The sequence below is a fragment of the Eschrichtius robustus genome, chromosome 5 (genome assembly GCF_028021215.1).
Source record: "Eschrichtius robustus isolate mEscRob2 chromosome 5, mEscRob2.pri, whole genome shotgun sequence".
NCBI classification, from domain to species: domain Eukaryota; kingdom Metazoa; phylum Chordata; class Mammalia; order Artiodactyla; family Eschrichtiidae; genus Eschrichtius; species Eschrichtius robustus.
Genome location: NC_090828.1, coordinates 124,839,986 through 124,858,421, shown reverse-complemented (window position 1 = coordinate 124,858,421; position 18,436 = coordinate 124,839,986). Strand labels below are relative to the sequence as shown.

Below are 18,436 nucleotides of genomic sequence, written 5' to 3'. Positions count from 1 at the left end.
ACAAATACGTATGAAAAGCCTTAATGCATTGAGGATTCAGCAAAAAAGACAAGTGGAAATGCATCAGGAAAATCAGGATAGACTCTGAGGTACACAGGAACAAAGGTTTCTACCTTCTGAATGAAAGTCTTAGTGAAAGATAAGAACAATTTAAAAAAATACCTTAATGCAGCAAGGATGAGATCGGCTAAAATAATTCACAAAAGCAGGAAGTGGGCAGAATCATGCAATTGCAAATGTGTGTGTTTCTTTTGTTTACTTGTTTCTTTTGAGAACTAATGACTTTCTATTATTGCTCCATGTTCAGTATTAGAAGAATGGATGCTGGCTGCAGTCACTCTAAGTCTGACACGCTGCCTGACACATGGTAGGTACTTAACCCCAGTCTGTTGAGGCAACTTATGAATAAATAAGTGAATGAAAGATGGCAGGCAAGAAAGCCTTCCGGTGACGCAGAGAAATGCTGTGTTTGGCTGGAATTCTTTTTGTGCTGGAATTCCTTTAAACTGGAACACAGCGGACACTGAGTTGTAAAGATCAATCTATGCCTTCTCAAGTGAATACCTGTTTCCCTTAAAAATATCATTATGAAGGATTAAAATTCATATGCCCAACAAATATTTAGATAGCCTATGTGATTCCCTTTTCATGTTGCAGTGATTCAGGCAAATTTAGGATTCCTAAGATAAAAGCATCACTCTAGAAATTTGAGAAGACAGTCCATTTTATACAATCTCAATGGGAAAAAGATGGAGAGTGACAGCTGAGTTTGGACACCTGTCACCAGGGAGGAGGTATGGAGAACAGCATTACAATATTAGAATATTAGCATGCTTAGGTGAAAAAACAAGGTGTGACTAAAAGCAAAAACAAAAGAGGAGAAGTCAAGTTATCAGAATTTGCATCAGGTGAAACGTGTGTTGAATCCTATATTTGACTCTGACGCCAGTGGTCAATAATCTGTGCTATTTTAGAATGCCATACTAACCATTTGGCACATGCAAATGTGTATTTATAAACTTGATATGATTTACATTAGAGAAAATTTTGGTAGCCTCAACGTTATACGATGAAAAAACAGAAATAAATCCAAAAAGTCACTGATGATAATGTGGTCTTTAAACTAAGGAAGAACTTCACAAGGGAGGTAAGACATTTTTCCTGGAGGCATTTGCAATAAAAATGAACAAAGAACTGAGAAAGGGAAGAGAATGAATTCCTCGCTAGCTGGTTAACAAAGCCCAGTCTTTTCTTTCTCTCTTTTCTATAATGCTGTGAACAGAGTGTAAGGGATCAAGAGATTGTTGAACCCAAATCCAACCTTGGATAATGTAATTATTAAATAAAACACTATCAATATTTCCAAAAAACTCATTCAAACCACCTGAGGTAGGTTTCTCTGGTAAGGATAACTCTCTCCTTTACAACCAATAGTATTTTGTTAATAACACTGCTATGAAACTTAAGTTTACCTTTATAATATCATATCTCTACAATGGAGAAATAACATCTCTCTCACAGATCTCAAGACTGTTGCCGCCTTTAAAAAAGTATGTGTCTCTACCAAATGTAAAATAGATAGCTAGTGGGAAGCAGCCGCATAGCACAGGGAGATCAGCTCGGTGCTTTGTGACCACCTAGAGGGGTGGGATAGGGAGGGTGGGAGGGAGGGAGACGCACGAGGGAAGAGATATGGGAACATATGTACATGTATAACTGATTCACTTTGTTATAAAGCAGAAACTAACACACCATTGTAAAGCAATTATACTCCAATAAAGATGTTAAAAAAAAGCACTTTTCAAAGAGAATGATGAATAAACAAAAAAAAAAAAAAGTGTGTGTCTGACACACACCAGGGCTTACTAAGTGACAGCTGTCTTTATTATGATGACGTTCCTTATTATTATGCTGGTTTTTTTCTTATCATATCGACACCTCCTCTCTTCCACCTTGAAAGCTGAGAACAAACTGTGTTTTTCATCTCTGCATCCCTGCACTGTGTGAAACACAGTGCCTTTCCCAGGCAGTGGATGAACTGAACGTTAACTGAAAGTTTCTAGGTTTACCTTAGAGACTAAACTGTTTGCATTTCAAAGAGAGAAAGAGGTGTCATCTCCCATCATACTGGTGGAAGGCATGTGCCCCTTCAGAAAGTAGCTGTAAGGGCTTTAAACTGTAACTTCCCTATAATGGTTGTCCTCTGTGGTGTACTGGGAGCTGGTTCAAAGATGAGATGGATGTGAAAAAGGCAGTCTTACTAGGTCTCAACCAAATGGAAAATAACATGAAAAGACCACAGAAGAGAGCATATGCTAATCTCCTTGAGCATTCGGGACTGTCCTAAGCCCTTGAAATATGTTAGACTTTATACTTTACACCTTATAAACGCATATTGTTTTCTCTTTTATTAATAAGGAAACCACATCGAGGTTAGTTATAGACATTAATAACTTTGCCTCAGATTACATCGATGGTATCAGGATCTGAGTCCAGGTCTACAAGACTCCTAGGTTTAAACTCTTAACCACCTGCCAGGTAACCTGCAGTTTTAGTAACACTCTGAGTTCACGATCCATTTAGAGGCCATAGTCTTACCTACAGCAGTAAGCGCCATGACCTATTTTCGACATCTTTCAACACAACACAACACAACATACACTGATCCATTTGCTTCCCTTCCTTTCAACTCTCCCTGGCTGTCACAGAGCCTGAGAACCTGGGTACCAGCATCCTCCTTAACGCATTTTGTAGGTTAAGGTCATATCAAGTAACATGAAATAGTCATGCTGTCTGAGATGAGCAACAAATTCACAGGGACTGTTTACTTAATCCACTACCATCTAAGAAGACTGAGCAGGGGGAGACACATGAACAGAGTTACTGGGAGAGAGAAGGCTGGAAGAGAGTAATATTTAGGAAGCAATCTTGGTCAGAGGCAGCAGCCTTCGGCAGCAATACCGTAGGACTTCACTGCAGCAAGAAAGCTTCTCAACCACCCACATTCTGTGTCCTTTAAACCACACCTACAGAAAGCCCAAAGGGCAAAACTATCAGATATTTGAAAGGAACACAGCTAATGGATCAGATGAAATGGCACAGCTCTGCAGAAAAAGCAAGGAGGCTTGGAATGCAGAGCCTGGTCTCTAAAAATGCTCCTCAACAAACATTTATTGAACAGATAAATAACGGGGCCTCAGATTAGAGAGTCGGGTGGGGAGACCGACCCCCCTGAACCAGGGTGACGTTAGCCATCATCACAGTGCCCACAACTTTCCTCTGTTCATGTCTCTCACATTAAATAAGAAAATCAGAGGAGGATGCCTAGTGTTGGAATCAACCACACCTCTCTCTAAACTTCATTTGAAAACCTCAGGGATCCAGCAGAAGCTGCAGAAGTCCCCTGTCAGAGGAGGGTCCACTAGGTCCAATCGAATCCCCCCACCAAAAAAAATACATATATGTATAAAATACATATATATAATACATATATAATGTGTTTTTCATTGACATACAATCAACCTAAACATGTAAGTTCAGCTCTAGTCAAAATGTTATAATGTCTAAGAATGAAAATAATACATGGGAATGCCAAATAAGAGTAACAGGATTGGAAAAAAAGATTCTCCAGCAAAGAAAAACCAAAAAACCAAAAACCGAAAAACCAACACATCTAAAGGTTTCCACAGAGCCTCATGTTACTAAATAAGAAAAAGCTTCCTTGGGTATCTCCATTCTTTCCTAACAACAGACCTTACTCTGTGATTACTTTCTTGGCTTATCTGTTATCTAGTGGTACCCACAGCCAGCCTCTGGCCATAATCAGCTCCTTATGATATACCATCTTGCTTGTAAACCTTCTCGGAATAAAACTTTTCAAAATGACAAACAAGAGCCTCGCATGATGTCTGAAATGCCAACCAAATTTTCTATCTATCAGTTGGCATTCTAGACATCGTTTCTGGAGGAGAGTCACGAATGATATTCACAGCTGAGACGTGAGAGACAGCTGCCCTCCATGTTGAAGGGTAAGAGAAAAGGAACAAATCTACATAAAAGCCTTCTGTACATTTTCCCTATAAATGATAACAAAGAGAAATTTCTATTTATCCATCTGTTTTCATAGACAACCCCAGTTTTCAAAGTAGTGGGTGAAAAATGACCAAAACCCTGATTGTCTTCATATGGCTCAGACAAGGCACAAAAACTCGTGTTTTATGCTCTAAGTACAGAAAATTGCTTCATTTCTAAAGTAAATATATACCAGAAACTTGCGGATATCTCAAGAATGCCTTGTAGCTAAAGAAAGTAACGTCTTGCCTACTCATTTTGCTTAATTTGCTAGTCTCCCAGCAACTTTGCGCTAACACTTTCATCCCATTTTAGATCCTGGGATGAGGCAATAGTCCAGAGCCCCAGAAAGCCTCCACCTCCAGCCGCCAGCCCTCTCAGGATGGAGTTTCTTCCCAGGATGCCTTTCTGGTACTGTGCATGTTCCATGCATTTCACTTATCTTCCCCAAGCTGCATTCCGCTCACTAAGCTTCATAAGCTTCTTCTGAATTGTTTATTCTGTGTTTTACAGCTCCATCAGCTGTTGGGATGATTTGCAAGATTCTTTTTCTTTTTGGTTAAGCAGGATTGATGAGCCTTACTGGGCCTTTTGGTGGAATCCCTGCTATTTAAAATTCCTGCTGCTGGGATTAAAGCAGATAAAGCCTGTGAAAGCCTTTTGTAAACTGTAAAGTCCTGGTCAAATGTAGTGTGCTGTTATAATATTAATAACCATCATGGCAATAACCACAATCCAGCTATAATGGAGGCTTTAGAATGATGACAGCCATTTGGGCTCTGTCTCTGCTCCATTCCCAACTCAGGGCCTTGGTTGGGTGTCCCACACTGGAGAACCTCACAAGAAAGTTTTGTTGGCACGAACAAATGAATGACTTCAAAATGTCACATCGTTTTCCAAATGAATGTCCACGGGCAAAACGAAGCTAGGCATGACAATTTAGATAGTGAAAATACTCTGCTCAAAATACTGGGGTGCTCAGAAAAATACTGGAGAACAAAAACTTCTTTTAAAGATAATTTCATTGATAATAAAATCTGGCCCTTTGCCCTCAGTACTGGGGAGGAAGAGAAGGGGTACAGATGGGGACAGGAATTGCTATTAGTCCGGAAAAATTTCTATTAGTTCACAATAGCTTAGAGGAGGAAGCTGCCATCCCAGAAAAGGGGAGGTGGTAATGAGTTTGGGGGGTTAATATGCGAAAACACAGAAGTGGTAAAGGTCATCCCAGCACTGAACATCCCAAGCTCAGGCTTATTCCCCAGATTGTGTCTTTCTGGGTTGGAAAGGACCAGCTCTCTGCGGGAGAAGGGAAGAGGCAGTGCAGTGGGAGGAGAGGAGTCGCTGAGGAAGAGGTACCGATAGGAAAGGAATTATTTTTGGAAAATGCTTTCCTGAGCACTTGCAGGAACACTTCCGGTCATTAAAGACGTGATCTATTTTAAGTAACTATGTGTAGGATGCGGTGTGTGAGCTGACAGTAGAAAGGAAGATGATCGCGTCCAGAAACAGCGGCCTCGTTTATCCGTCGCAATATAATCCTTGAGAATAAGAAGGGAAACTCACTCGGGGGAGACTGCTGGTGACTCAGGAAAGCAAATGCAGGCACCAAACCTACGCCTAGGGGATGAGGCTATCCTAAGAGCCCCTTTTTACTAAGGGGTGGGCTGGGGCGGGGCGGGGCCTAGAGTTGGGAAGGGTAGCAGGCGGTCTGCAGGGCTCCAGCGGCGGGGAGGGCCCCTGCCCCAGCGTGGCCGCTGAGCTCCAGAAAATATCGCATTTCTGCCCATCAATCAGCATTAAGCTGCGGTAGGGGCTGAGCTTTCGGCACAGGCAGTTGCCAGTAGCAACAGGGCACACACCAGTAGCTCCTGGCGAGCTGGGGCGACAGCAGCCAGTGAGGGGCTGCCAGGGCCAGACGCCCTGAGCCGGGTAGACAAGGTCAGGGACCCACTGGTGATAGGCCTGGGGAGGGGGTGGGGATGAAGGCAGGCCCCAGGGGCCACAAGGTGGCCCAGGCCGCTGGCCCCCGGGGGTCGGGGGACGAAGGGTTTCCGGCGGCACAACATTGCCTGTGCCAAGTACAGCAGCCTCCCGGGGCCCCTTGGAGGCGCCTGGCTCTGCTGGCCCCGGGAAACAGAAGTCAACGCCAAGGGGCAAAAGGGGCACTGGTGCTGTGCTTGGGTGCGTCGGAGTTGTCAAGATCCGCGCCTTCCCCGCCACCCCTTCCCCCTTCAGGAGTCTCTGGAGGACGCCAACGTGGAACTGTGTCTGCACGTGTGCTTGTTTTCATTTGCGCTTCCAGCGCAAAAGCGAGGTCCCACGGGTGGAAAGGAGGGCGGGTGTGTGTGTGTGTGTGCGCGCGCGCGTGCATGCGTGTTGTGCGGGGCTCGGACTGCGTGGGAGCCGGAAGGGGGATGAAAGCACGCACACCCGGCTCCCACCCACCGCCTGCGGAGCGGGGCCAGGTGCAGGCGCTTGGGGAAGAGAGCCCGTGACCTCGTGCCACCTCTCCGAACTTCTCCCCCTGCTGTTGGGATCCGGTAAGGTGGAAAAAGAAGGGCGACGGTGAAGGAGGGCGGTAGAGGGCAGAGATGGACCGAGGAGACCAGAGGGAGGCACAGAAGCAGGGAGTCCGCGCGGACTAGTGGGAGCAAAGGGGCCGAAGGGTCAGGCTAGGGAGCGCGGGCGGCGTGCGCGGCCGGCGCGCCCGGGAGGGGAGCGGGCTGGCGTCTCCTTACCTGGCCAGTGGTGGAGCATTTTGCAGCGGGTCGGGGTGGGCAGACCCTGCAGTGCGGTCACTTCGGGGGCAGCAAGGCGCTGGCCGCGGAGCTTGGAGTTGACCAACTTGCCATGTCCGGGGCTCGCGGAGGCGTCCGGGGCTCGCGGAGGCGTCCGGGGCTCGCGGAGGCGTCCGGGAACACGCGCGCCGCGCCGCGCCGCGCCGCCCACGCGCGCCCGGCAGCCGAGCCTCCTCCGTGCGCTCTTCCGCTTTGTGTTGCGCAGGTCTTCCTGCGCCTGCCTCCCGGTGTCTCGGTGCCCTCTCGGCAATGGACTTTTTCCCCGGCCTTCCGGGAGGCCGCTCGGGTCCGCGAGCCACTTTCCTCCCGGAGGCGCGCGTTAAACAGCTGCCCCGTCGCGCCTGGCGGGGCCGCGCGGTGCGCTCCTAGCAGGCGGCTCCGTCCCACAGATTCCCGCCCCCCACCTTCTCCCCCTCCCCGCCCCTCCGCAGCCCCCCCATCAGAAGCTGCTTAGGATCAGGCTGTCAAATCCGGCCCATCTGCTGCAATCATAATCAGTCTCAACCGAACGGTTCTGACAAATCTCTGCCTGGAGCCGGAGTTGGGGAAGCCGATGGGTGAGGGGAGGGGAGGAGGGGGCGACAGGGACCCGCGCGGGGAGAGGGGGGCCTGTGAGGCTTCTATTGTCTGCCCCAAACAGAGGAACTGGAAGGGGAAATGGGGATCCCGAAAGAGAAATAGTGCTTTCCTTTCCCAGTTCCCAGTAAGAAAAATCAATCCATCCCGGCAGGCCCTTGGCATATCCCTCCCCTTACCCGCATCCCAAACCGCTGCTTGTTCTGTCTGGGTGGAACGAATTTCTGCTAATGAACTGAACAAACAGGTCCTGTAACCTTATCATCAGGCTGATCCAGAGACTGGCACGGATATCCAAAGTACAGTATTGTAATTGGCAGGTAAGAGCTGGAACTAACAGTCGTTTGTCTGGAGTCAGAAGTTGGTTCCCAAGTACATTTGGGGATCAAGTTGATGGAGGGAGAATCAGCATGTAATTCGCGATGAAGCTGGGCCCTTTGCCTCCTGTTGGCATTTTGAGAGATAAAAGGAAAACCTGATTTGGGCAAGAAAATGCTGCACTCAGTTTAGCCCCAGCCTAAGTTTAAAGAATTCTCTTATTTCCCCCCATATTCTTGTGGAAATGCTCTTCTTAAAGAAATGTTACTTTATTAGAAAATCATGACTTCTAAAACTGATGTTTTTTTCCAACTAACATAGTTTCTTCTACAGATGAAATAAGGTGCTCCTTTCCATAATATACTTTTAACTGTTTTAATATCCCATATTTCTACTGGTCATAGGCTTTTGAGGATTATGGCAAAAGTTTTTTTCTTTTTTAATAAAACTAACAGCAGTCCTAGATATACATAAATCTTAAAGCATAAAGAATACAACCAATGGGATTATGCCTGGTTTTGTACATTCTTCTTAAGTGCTGGAAAAGTTCAATTATCCTGAATGACAGTATTTGTTAGGGAAATAATTTGCTGGATAAACCAATCACCAGTTGAAAAGTGGAAGAAAAAATGTTAAGCCATTTTTTCAGATAGGTATAAGAGCTAGGCAAAAGTAAGTATACTTTACTGTGAAAATTGAATAGAGCTTCAAATTAGTGCTCAAATCTTTCTTTTGCTTTATGCTATAGTTGAGAAATGTGGGCAAGTCACAGTAAGCCCCAAATTATCTAGCCAGAGACTGTGTCCTCTATTTATTTTACAGCCCAGCGGTACTTACAACAGCATTATGCAATCATGGGCACTCCATGAGTACCAATGGTTTGGAGTTTTGATTTACAGCTCAGAATTAAAATCATTTACATCACTGTGGCTTGACAGGGGAGGTAAAATGAAGTTCAAGGGTTCCTCTCCCCAGTAAGTAAATAATATACGTCAAGGACAGCTATGGATCCGATTTTAAGATGTTTTTATTAAGATTTAAATGTTTGTGATTTTTCATTGTCAATTTGTTTAATGTGTTTGTTAATCTTAAAGATTTTGTTAAAAGATTGATCAAAATGGTACCAAGAAATAAATATTTCCAAAAAGGTCCTCCTCTCCACCAGAATGAAATATCATGCTGGTGAATAATTTAAGGAACAGTGTCCAAGAAATTGGTGTTGTCCACGGAGGTAAAAGTTGAGTGGAGAGTCAGACCGTGGGCTGCAGGCACCTTCCTGCTGTGATCTGCAGTGTTGTTTTCCCCCAAGTTGCTGGTGGGGAGGGGGTCATTGCATCGGGACTGAGTAAGTGATAGGCGAAATTGATGGCCCCACCTCCAATTCATCATGTCCTTGGTTCTTCAAAATATATCCTGCCCAGTTCTCTCAGTTATTTACTTCTCGGTCATTTATTGAGTGCTTATACTATGTGTCAGTGCGGGAAAATAAATATGAGTAAAAAAATCAGAAAAAAACATTTTGACCATGTGGAACTTACATTCTGGAGGGGAAGACAGACATTAGAAAAGAATAAGGAAATAATATTTTCTGTTAGAAAGCAATCAGTGCTATGGAGAAAAATAAAGCAGGGAGGGCTGGGTGATATTCAAGTCTAAACAGAGTTCTCAGTGATGATCCCACTGAAAGTGCTACGTGTGAGTAAATAAAGGAGGGGAGGAAGCAGGTAAGTCATGCAGGTATCTGAGGGAAGATGGTCCCAGGAAGCAGAAAGAGCAGGTGTAGTGGCCCTTAGAGGTAAGTGTGCCTGGGTGAGGCCTAAGAACAGCAGTGAGGCAAAGGGATGGAACCGAGGGATGGAACAGAGGGTTCATGGGGGTAGTCTGAGAGGGCAGATCATTGGGTGGGACTTAGTCCAGTTTAAGGACTGGCTTTTACTCTAAGGGGTGTGGGAGGGGCAGGGAGGCAGAGGATCTTGAGCAGAGGAACTTCGTGATCTGACTTTTGTTTAAGGAATCATTCTGGCTACCGTATTGCAAATTAATTATAGGAGAAAAAGAGGAAGGAAAGGGGGAGATATGTTATTAGGCTACTGGGCAGAATCCAGGTAAGAGAGGATGACTTGCACGGGACCCTAGCAAGAAGAATAATGAGAACTGGTGGCAGTTTGGGATGGTTTTGAATTTAGAGCCAACAGTATTTGCTCAGGAGAGGGGGTTTGGAAATCAAGGAAGGAATAAAAATAACTCCAAGTGTTTGGACTTTAGAGGCGAAAAGAATGGAGTTGCTATTAATTGAAATGGGAAAGACTATGGTTAGAGTAAATTTTGGTGGAAGAACCCAAGGTTCAGTATTGGATGCCTACTAGATTAAATTTTTTTAATAGTTAATTTATGCAAAGCCTTTAGAATAGTTCCTGGTTTTTGCTAAGGACCATATAAATCTTTGCGGTGCTGGAGCTTGTGTTAGTGGGGTATATGTTAATGGCTGTTATTGTTATTATTGATGTTTGCCAACCAAAATGAGATATTGAGAAGGCAGTTGAATAATATTCATGTATTATGTTCAAGGCACAAGTCCAGGGTGGAGATGTAAATTTGGGAGTTGTATAGATGGTTAAATTCATCAGATTGGGTAGGTCGTTAAGGCTGAGAGTAGTTAGAAAAGAGAACATGTTCAAGGATTAAATCCTGAGAGGCATGCCAACTTTAAAAGGTCAAGAGGATGAAGAGGAACCAAAAAAGGAGACCACCCCAAGTGGCAACCAAAGATAGAGAAGGTAAACCAGGAGAGTGGACTCCCCCAGGAACCTAGTATAGAAGGTATTTCAAAAAGGAGGGAGTGGTACTTCCCTGGTGGCACAGTGGTTAAGAATCCGCCTGCCAGTGCAGGGGACACGGGTTCGATCCCTGGTCTGGGAAGATCCCACATGCCGCGGAGCAGCTAAGCCCGTGCGCCACAACTACTGGGCCTGCGTCCCTAGAGCCCGAGCTCTGCAACAAGAGGAGCCACCGCAACGAGAAGCCCACGCACCGCAATGAAGAGCAGACCCCTCTCGCCACAACGAAAGCCCGTGCGCAGCAACAAAGACCCAATGCAGCCAAAAATAAATAAAATATAAAATTAAATTAAAAAGGAGGGAGTGATATGCTAATCAGTCTCCTGATATGATTTTCTCCATAGAGAACCCAAAAGAACAAGTAGGAAGGCTAATGAGAGAGTTGATAAAGGGTAGAGAAAAACTTAATTATCTGTTGTCTGTTTACAGTACAACATCCAGGGTGTCCCAGCACCTAAGTAAAGATCGGGGCATGAAAGGTATTCAGTGTGTGCTAAATCAAGTAATGAATCAATGAAGGATCAGATGCCTTATTCTGCAAAGTATTTCTCAACTTAAGGTCCATGGATGATTTCGGAGGGGTCGTCTATTGTAAAATTCAAGAAATATTGGCGTAGGACAAGGTTTCTGAGAGGGAAGAGAGATGTTTCCCTTTCAGTAAGCAATGTCAATAGACCAAAGATTTCTAGCCCACAAGTTTCATATAGAACATTTTCTCAGATCATGTTCAATAAAATTTAAATTAGTAACAAAGAAACAACTCCTATACATATAGAAGTTAAAATATTCTTCTATGAGTAATCTTACAACTTAAGACAACAACCCAATGAAAATGAGCAAAAGATTTAAATACATTCTTATCCAAGAAGATATAACAATGACAAATCATTGCATGAAAAGATGCTCATCCTTATTAGTCATTGAAAAAAGCAAATTAAAATCTCAATTAGTTTTACTCACACCCACTAGAATCGACAAAGTTAAAAAGACTAACAATAACAAGTGTTGGCAAGGATGTAGAGCAACTTAATTTCTCATACATTGCTGGTGGAAATGCAGAATGGTACGGCAAGTTTGAAAAGCCAATTGGCAGTTTCTCGAAAAGTTAACCACGCACTTAAAAAGACCATCCAGCAATTCTACTCCTGGGTATTTACCCAAGAGAAGTGAAAACGTGTTGACATAAAGACTTGCATGTATATGTTTATAGCAGCTTTATTCATAATATCCCCAAACTGGAAACAACCCAAATTTCCATCAACTTGTAAATAGATAAGCAACCTCTGGTAGATCCATCCATACCATGAAATACTACCCAGCAATCAAGAGTAACCAACTACTGATAAACTTAACATGCATAAATCTCATTCTTTTCATTATGCAAAATGAAAGAATATCATACTTTGTGATTGGCTTTTGTTTGATTTCATTTGCTTCTAAAAAAAATCTAGAGACAAAAAGAAGATCAGTGTTGCCTGGGGTTGGGGATGGAGAGGGGATTTGACTATACAGAGGCACAAAAGGGAAGTACTGGCATGTGAAAAATAGTCTATATCATGATTGTGGTGGTTACAACACTATATTTTGTCAAACTCATCAAATTGTACACCTAAAAATCGGTGAATTTTATTGCATGTAAATGAAACCTTGATAAAAATAAGTTTATGAATCACTTTGCAGTACACTTGAAACTAACATAACAGTAAATAAACTATATTTCAATAAATAAATAAAAGAATAAAGGATTCTTTTGGTAGGGGAATTACAGTGCTTTCCCATTGAGAAGAGGAGGCTTATCTCAGAATTTCACAATTTGTAGGGAAACACAAAAGACCCCGAAGAGCCAAAGCAATCTTGAGAACGAAAAATGGAGCTGGAGGAATCAGGCTCCCTGACTTCAGACTATACTACAAGCTACAGTAATCAAGACAGTATGGTACTGGCACAAAAACAGAAATATAGATCAATGGAACAGGATACAAAGCCCAGAGATAAGCCCACGCACATATGGTCTCCTTATCTTTGATAAAGGAGGCAAGAGTATACAGTGGAGAAAAGACAGCCTCTTCAATAAGTGGTGCTGGGAAAACTGGAAAGCTACATGTAAAAGAATGAAATTAGAACACTCCCTAACATCATACACAAAAATAAACTCAAAATGGATTAAAGACCTAAATGTAAGGCCAGACACTATCAAACTCTTAGAGGAAAACATAGGCAGAACACTCTATGACATAAATCACAGCAAGATCCTTTTGGACCCACCTCCTAGAGAAATGCAAATAAAAACAAAAATAAACTAATGGACCTAATGAAACTTAAAAGCTTTTGCATAGCAAAGGAAACCATAAAGAAGACAAAAAGACAACCCTCAGAATGGGAGAAAATATTTGCAAACAAAGCAATGGAAAAAGGATTAATCTCCAAAATATACAAGCAGATCATGCAGCTCAATATTAATAAAACAAAGAACCCAATCCACAAATGGGCAGAAGACCTAAATAGACTTTTCTCCAAAGAAGATATACAGATTGCCAACAAACACATGAAAGGATGCTCAACATCACTAATCATTAGAGAAATGCAAATCAAAACTACAATGAGGTATCACCTCACACTGGTCAGAATGGCCATCATCAAAAAATCTACAAACAACAAATGCTGGAGAGGGTGTGGAGAAAAGGGAACCCTCTAGCACTGTTGGTGGGAATGTAAATTGATACAGCCACTATGGAGAACAATATGGAGATTCCTTTAAAAACTAAAAGTAGAACTACCATATGACCCAGCAATCCCACTACTTGGCATATACCCTGAGAAAACCATAATTCAAAAAGAGTCATGTACCACAGTGTTCATTGCTGCTCTATTTACAATAGCCAGGAAATGGAAGCAACCTAAGTGTCCAGCGACAGATGAATGGATAAAGAAGGTGTGGCACATATATACAATGGAATATTACTCAGCCATAAAAAGAAACGAAATTGAGTTATTTGTAGTGAGGTGGATGGACCTAGAGACTGTCATACAGAGTGAAGTAAGTCAGAAAGAGAAAAGCAAATACCGTCTGCTAACACATATATATGGAATCTAAAAAAAAAAAAAAAAAAAAAGGTCATGGAGAACCTAGGGGCAAGATGGGAATAAAGACACAGACCTAGTAGAGAATGGACTTGAGGATACAGGGAGGGGGAAGGGTAAGCTGGGATAAAGTGAGAGAGTGGCATGGACATATATACACTACCAAACGTAAAATAGATAGCTAGTGGGAAGCAGCTGCATAGCACAGGGAGATCAGCTCGGTGCTTTGTGACCACCTACAGGGGTGGGATAGGGAGGGTGGAAGGGAGGGAGTTACAAGAGGGAAGAGATATGGGGACATATGTATATGTATAACTGATTCACTTTGTTATAAAGCAGAAACTAACACACCACCGTAAAGCAATTATACTCCAATAAAGATGTTAAAAAATTTTAAAAAAATCACCAATTTGTAATCCCCAATGAAGTAACTGATCCAAATTAAAATCACCAGTAGATGCCAAAGTCATTACGTACCAGATTGATGGAAAAGAAAATACTCATCCAGTATCAAATATCACCTCCTGATTTTTTGTTAATTGCCAAGGGAAAAGTTACATTATACAAGGGAGAGATCCCCTGACACGTTTCTGCTTATATGATGCTGTGTGAGAAGTGCGTTGTGTCACTTATGGAGTATTCTTGCAAAAACCATGTTTAATCTGAACCTAAGCAAGGCCCTTGACATAATTCCCAGCTTATAAGAAGTATGGAAGATAAAGGATCAGATAAATAGTACCACAAGGAAACAATGAGGCATACGCAGAATACAAGGTGCTCTGCAGCACTTCAAAAAGTCAGTGTCTGGGTAGAAGAAAGTAGAGGCACTAAAAACAGATTAAACGAGACATGACATAACTAAATGAAATGAATGGGGTTAGATCTTGGTCCAAATTAAAAGATATAAAAGACGCTTTGGAAACAATTGGAGAAATTCAAATAAGGCTGCTACTGGATAGGATAAGAGAAATTTTATTACTTTTCCTAATGGTGAAAATGATATTGTGGCTATAAAGGAAGTGGTCCTTATTTTTAAAAGACACATGCTAAAGTATTCAGGGTGAAGTATCATTGTGTTTACCACTCACTTTGGAAAAAATATATATGAAACAAAAATACTAATATTTATTGATGCCAAGTTGTAGATAGATGAGTGTTTCATTGCCCTGGTCTTTTAATTTTTCTATACATTGAATTTTTTCTTAGTAAAAATGAAAAAAATACACACTTACAAAACCCATGGATCAATAATTAAATATAAAGGAATTAGAAAAAATTAGAATTTGATGTCTTAAAACACTATGTATCAAAACTTGTAAGATGAAAAGAACTAAAGGGGTACATAGAGAGAAATTCATAATTTTAGTGCATATTCTGGAAATGAAGAAAATTGGAAAATTAATGTGCAAAGCCTCCAAGCAAAGAGGGTAGACAAAGTCTAACAGCAATAAACAAGTAAAGTAAAAGAATTAATAAAGATAAAATCAAAGTCTAATAAAGTATAACAAAGCATTAATATAGGATCAATAAAACAATACCTGCTTAGATCAATGAAAAACAGAGGAGACATAAATCAATAAGCTTAGGAATAAAAAAGGCTCCATAACTAAGGATACAACAGAGATTTAAAATAATAGGACTACTTCATTGTGAGCAAGTTTACAGCAATAAATTTTAAAACAGGTAAAATGATCAATGTCCTAAAATTTTAAAAATCTTTCCATAAAACTCAAGCATCAACAGAATCTTGAACAAGAGATCAATTCAATAGTTGAAAATAAAAATTTACCCCTGCATAACCCATAGGCCTAGATTTTAAAAACATCTTTATTGAGATATAATTCACATACCATAAAATTCACCCATTTAAGGCGTACAATTCATTTGTCTTTAGCATGTGCAGGTCATGCAACCATCATCATCGTTTAAGTTTAGAAGAATTTTCATCACCCCCCCCAAAAAACCCCACAGTACCTATTTGCAGCCACTCTTCATTCTCCAGCCAGACGTAACCAACAATCTACTTTTCTATCTCTGTAGATTTGCCTATTCTGGGCATTTCATATAAATGCACTTATACAGTATGTGACCTTTTGGGTTTGGCTTCTTTGACTTAGCATAATGCTTTCAAGATCTGTCCTGTTGTAGCACGTATCAGTATTTCACTCCTTCCTGTTGCCAAATAATATTCCATTGTATGAATATATCACATTGGATAAATTTCAGCTCCTATGCCCATTTTTATATTGGATTATTTGTCTTTTTATTGTTGAATTGTGGGCCCAGATTTTTTTTAGGGCAATTTTTACAAAGCTTGAAAACAGTACAAAAACTGTAATGTCCAAATCTTACAGGAAAAGTTCTAGAAAATAGAAAAAGAAGGCGAGCGGAGTGGCGGGAGAAAGCATGAAGTAAAGGGGGAGAAAAAGGAGAGAGGAGAGACTTTTATGAGTCATCTAGAATGACCTCGATACTAAAAGTAAACATGTACCATATGGGAAAGGAAAATTAATGAATGCAGTCTCAAAAATCCTAAATAAAGCAATCCATCAATGTGAAGAATAAAAATAGTAGCAATAATAATGGGAATAGTAATATGGAATGACCAAATAAGGTTTAGCCTATGATGCAAACCCATTTATCCCAGCAGATTTATACACTGAACTTTACCAGCTGATCTTGAAACATTTATAAAAGAGATAAAGGCTAAAAATAAGCAACTAATCTTTAAGAATGGTGACTCCACTAACATCCAGAAAAGGGTCAGGTACCTTACTATAAAGGTAAGTAATTAAAAAGGGAAGTGAGATAGATAGATGCATCAATGAAACAGAAAGAGAGCCTAGAAACAGACGCACATATATGCAATCAAGGTGTAGGACAGAAATGTGTCGTTAATTAGTGGGGGAGGGATTGACTACTGAAACAATAGCAGCAAGTCCACTTTCTATGTGAATAAAGAACTCAGACCAGTCCCAAAAAATAAACTCAGATTAAAGACTAAATGTGTAAAGCAGAACAAGTTTGGAGGACTGATGCTACCCAATTTCAAGACTTATTATAAAGCCACAGTAATCAAGAGAGTGTGATATTGGTGAAAGGACAGATAGATTAATGGAACAAAATGGAGAGACCAGAAATAGACCCCCATAAATAGAGTCAACCGATCTTTGACAAAGGAGAAAAGACAGTACGACAAAAACAGTCTCTTCAACAATGGTGCTAGAACATCTGGAAACCCATATGCAAAAAAAAAAAAAAAAAATCTAGACTCAGACTTTACACCTTTCATAAAAATTAACTCAAAATGGATCAAAATGGACGTAAATGTAAAACACAAAACCATAAAACTCCTAGAAGATAACATAGGAGAAAATCTAGATGACCTTGGGTATAGTGATGCCTTTTTAGATATAACATCAAAGAAATAATCCATGAAAGAAATAAGTGATGTGCTGGACGTCATTAAAATAAAAGCTTCTGCTCAGTGAAATATAGTATCAAGAGAGTGAGAAGACAAGCCACAGATTGGGAGAAAATATTTGCAAAAAGATACATCTGATAGAGGACTGTTACCCACAATTTACAAACAACTCTTGAAACTCAGCAATAAGAAAACAAACAACCTGATTTTAAAAATGGGCCAGAAACCTTAACAGATACCTCACCTGGCGAATAAGTATATGAAAAGATGCTCCACATCATGGCATCAAGGAAATTCAAGCTAAAACAATAATGAGATACCACTACATACCTGTTACAATAGCCAAACTTCTATGATAACACCACATGGTGGTGAGGGTGTGGAGCAACAGGGTCTCTCATACATTGTTGGTGGGAGTACAAAATGGTAGAGCCGGTATGAAAGACAGTTTGGCAGTTTCTTACAAAAATAAACAGACTTGTACCATACGATCCAGCAATCGTGTTCCTTGGTATTTACTCAAAGGAGTTGAAAACTCATCCACATAAAAACCTGCACACAGATGTTTACAGCAGCTTTATTCATAATTGCCAAAACGTGGAAGCAATCAAGAGGTCCTTCAGTAGGTGAATGGATAAACTATGGTGCAGCCAGGCAATGGAATACTATTCAGCACTAAAAAAGAAATGAACTATCAAGCCATGAAAAAACAGGAACGCACCTTAAATGCATATTACTAAGTGAAAGAAGCCAATCTTAGAAGGCTACGTGCTGTATGACATTCTGGAAAAGGCAAAACTATGGAGACACTAAATATATCAGTGATTCTCAGAGGTCGGTGGAGAGGGAGCGATGAATAGACAGAACACAGAGGATTTTTAGGGCAGTGAAAATACTCTGCATGACACTATAATGATGGATATATGTCATTATCATCTTGTCCAAACCCACAGAATGTACACCACCAAGAGTGAACTTAAAGTATGGACTTGGGTGATTACGATGTGTCAACATAGGTTCATTGTTGGTAAAAATCTACCATTTGGTGAGTGGTGTTAATAACAGAGGGAGGGTGCTATTCTCATATGGAGGCAGAGGGTATATGGGAAATCTCTGTATCTTCCTCGCAATTTTTTGTAAACCTATACCTGCTCTTAAAAAAAATAGTCTTTAAAGAAAACACATGCGAAAAGCAAATCTATAAAACTTTTTGAAGAATGCTTTAGAGAATACTTTTATATCATCAAGCTGGGAAGGATAATAAAGTATTTCACTACATTAAATTTTTGAACCTCTATGAGAAGAAAAATTTACCATAAAGAAAATGA

At 41.2% G+C, this 18,436-nt stretch overlaps 1 protein-coding gene across 10 annotated transcripts in view; it reads right to left on the bottom strand.

The window, feature by feature from the left end:
- The window catches only part of NCKAP5 (NCK associated protein 5), a 1,051,318-nt gene that overhangs the window by 607,261 nt on the left and 425,621 nt on the right, over positions 1-18,436 (bottom strand). The window contains exon 1 of one of the 10 annotated variants that reach the window (XM_068545249.1): positions 6,813-6,868. The exons of the other annotated variants lie outside the window; for them this stretch is intronic. The gene's annotated coding sequence lies outside the window, so the exon portion shown is untranslated. Of the gene's footprint in view, positions 1-6,812; positions 6,869-18,436 lie in introns of those variants that run through there. 10 annotated transcript variants of the gene reach the window in all.